The following is a 2,995-nucleotide window of genomic DNA, read 5'->3' as shown; positions in this document are numbered from 1 at the left end:
CCTACTTCTTGTATACAATGTAATGTTCGATTGATTAAGGATTCTTCCTACTTCTTTTATACAATGTAATGTTCGATTGGTTAAGGATTATTCCTACTTCATGGATACAATGTAATGTTCGATTGGTTAAGGATTCTTCCTACTTCTCGTATACAATGTAATGTTCGATTGGTTAAGGATTATTCCTACTTCTCGTATACAATATAATGTTCGATTGGTTAAGGATTATTCCTACTTCTTGTATACATGTAATGTTCGATTGGTTAAGGATTATTCCTACTTCTTGTATACAATGTAATGTTCGATTGGTTAAGGATTATTCCTACTTTTTGTATATAATATAATGTTCGATTGGTTAAGGATTATTCCTACTTCTTGTATACAATGTAATGTTCGATTGGTTAAGGATTATTCCTACTTCTTGTATATAATATAATGTTCGATGGGTTAAGGATTATTCCTACTTCTTGTATACAGTGTAATGTTTGTTCATTATTGTTGCGACGGGCAGAATGTTGATCTTACTCTTGATAGACAGTCGCTTTTGAAGCTTGGAAAACGATAAATGGGCCATAAGAAATAATATAGCACAAAACTGGATTGTATAAAAGATAAAAAGAAGCTTTTATTCAACTTAAGCCTAATTTTCTTTCGTATTACAAACAATAGACATGTGCAAAATATATTGAATGTGGTTATTAACTGAAAAACAAAACAAAAACACGACAAGTTTAAACTTCACATTAGAATGAAAAACGTGTTTTATTCCACTATACAGAGATGGGCATATATAACAACATAATACAAAGAAAGGAAAAAAGAAACTTTTTTTTTTCCTCGTTTGCTTAAAATTCAAAGAGCCGAAGACTTGTTCATACATTATATATATTTTTTTAAAGAAACAATAGTGCCACTGTAAGCCATATAAGAAAACAATTATTTGAATCTATGTTCGCCGTTTATTGGTAAATTCGGTCAAGTTCACATTTTTTATTTACTCAGCTTATTAACTTAACTAGGTACAAAAAATGTATACTCATAAAACACTTATACACAAGAAGCACGCACTCTGACGTCACAGTTGTGAATTAGGTCAAATTACATCACTGACTAATATTTTAATTATTAATTTAATTATAATAGATGCACCACTTGTTAACAACAACAACATAAAAAACTACTAACTAAAACTTACGCGTCATTCTGCTATAGACACGCACTTATTTTTTCATTATTTCAACATGATACAAGCCCCACTTTCAAAAAATTTGTTTATGATAATTAATCAAACTATTTTTAAAAATAACTGAAAAAATGTACATTTTTCGATTTGCACATTACTAGGGTCTCCCTCACTTTCTCAAAGAATAGGACTCGTTAGGCTTTGCTGACTTAATATGAAACTTTTTCACAACAAAACGAAGCTATTATCAATTTAACGCTTTCAAACCTAATTCCATATGTTTATTTATGTTTTGAATAATAAAGCAGAAGCTTATAAATCCAGCTAATACTCCTTAGATAAATCAGCAGTTGAAAAGAGTGTTTAAACTGTTTATAGTTAAGCACAAAACTACACGATGGACTATCTGTGCACGGCGGGTATCGAAACCCTGTTTCTAGCACTGTAAGTCCGTAGACATACCGCTGTACCACTGGGGGGGGGGCGATACTAGTGATCCACTTGTAAATAAATTCGCTCGGGCTATATATGTGTTAAAAAGTTTGGTAAACAGAATTCACATCACCTTCGCTAAATTTTACGTTTCCAATTTCCAGTATGAGGTTATTAAACAGAAAAATAACAGTAGATAAGTTTATATAATTTCGTGAATCAAATGTTAAACGTTGTAGATAATGACCAATCATTATTTAATTTCTGTAGTGCATATTGGTGTATAGAAGACATATTAATACTAGAAATAACGGACCTTATACCATCAAAATGGTGTTTTTTATTTAATTATACACTCGACGTTTCGTTTTACAGCTTCATCAGGAGCATTTGCTAAAACACCTGTAAAGCGAAACGTTGAGTGTCTAATTAAATAAAAACAACATTTTGATGTAATAAATTCGTTAATTTCTAGAATGAATAATGACACTTGTTGAAAGACGCCAGACACGAAGAAAACCTACATTTGGCTTATTCATAACATTGGGTTTATAAGGGCAAATATATTTTAAAGTACTTAATATTATTTTTTGTTTACGTCATCATCTCCGTCAGCGGTTTATATAATAATCCTCAAATATACCTATTTATGTATCTCTTTATAGTAATTTTGAAGTTCTTCAATAATTTGTGACAAAACAACTTGAAATTTGACATGCAGACTCTTAAATTTGTTTGTTTTAGAGAAAAGCCACAATGAGTTATCTGATGTGTCCACCGTGGAGAATCGAACCCCAGATTTTAGCAATGTAAGTCCGTAAACTTACTGGTGTCCCATATAAACGAAGAGACTATTATCACAAGAATCGTGAGGGGTCCTCAGAAAAAATGTTTAATAGATTTTGGAGGTATCGCTGAACTGACATAATTTAAACTTATGTATGCTAGTGGTTGAGCGATGAGTTTGTAGGCTTGAAGCGCTAAAGTTTGGGATTCGACATTCCCGGTGGATACTGCCTTAGGTATCGCTGAACTGACTTAATTTAAACTTATGTATGCTAGTGGTTGAGCGATGAGCTTGTAGGCTTCAAGCGCTAAAGTTTGGGATTCGACATTCGCGGTGGATACTGCGTAGATAGTCCGTTGTACTGCTTTTCGCTAAAAAAACAAACAAACAAACAAAAACCAACAACTACATTAACCAGAAAATGAAAAATTAATATGGCTATGTAAGGGAACGTTCAAAATAAATGTAAGGGGTTTTGGGAGAGGGGTTCCCAGGATTGGGTGCACAGGCTTACTTCAAAATTGATAAGAATATGTATGAAAAGGTAAGTAATTTTTTTTTTTGCTATAACTCTTGCTTCACGTGAATTTATT

The sequence above is a fragment of the Limulus polyphemus genome, unplaced genomic scaffold (genome assembly GCF_000517525.1).
Source record: "Limulus polyphemus unplaced genomic scaffold, Limulus_polyphemus-2.1.2 Scaffold83, whole genome shotgun sequence".
In the NCBI taxonomy this organism is placed as follows: domain Eukaryota; kingdom Metazoa; phylum Arthropoda; class Merostomata; order Xiphosura; family Limulidae; genus Limulus; species Limulus polyphemus.
The sequence above is the reverse complement of the archived record's forward strand: the minus strand, read 5'-3'. Positions refer to the sequence as shown.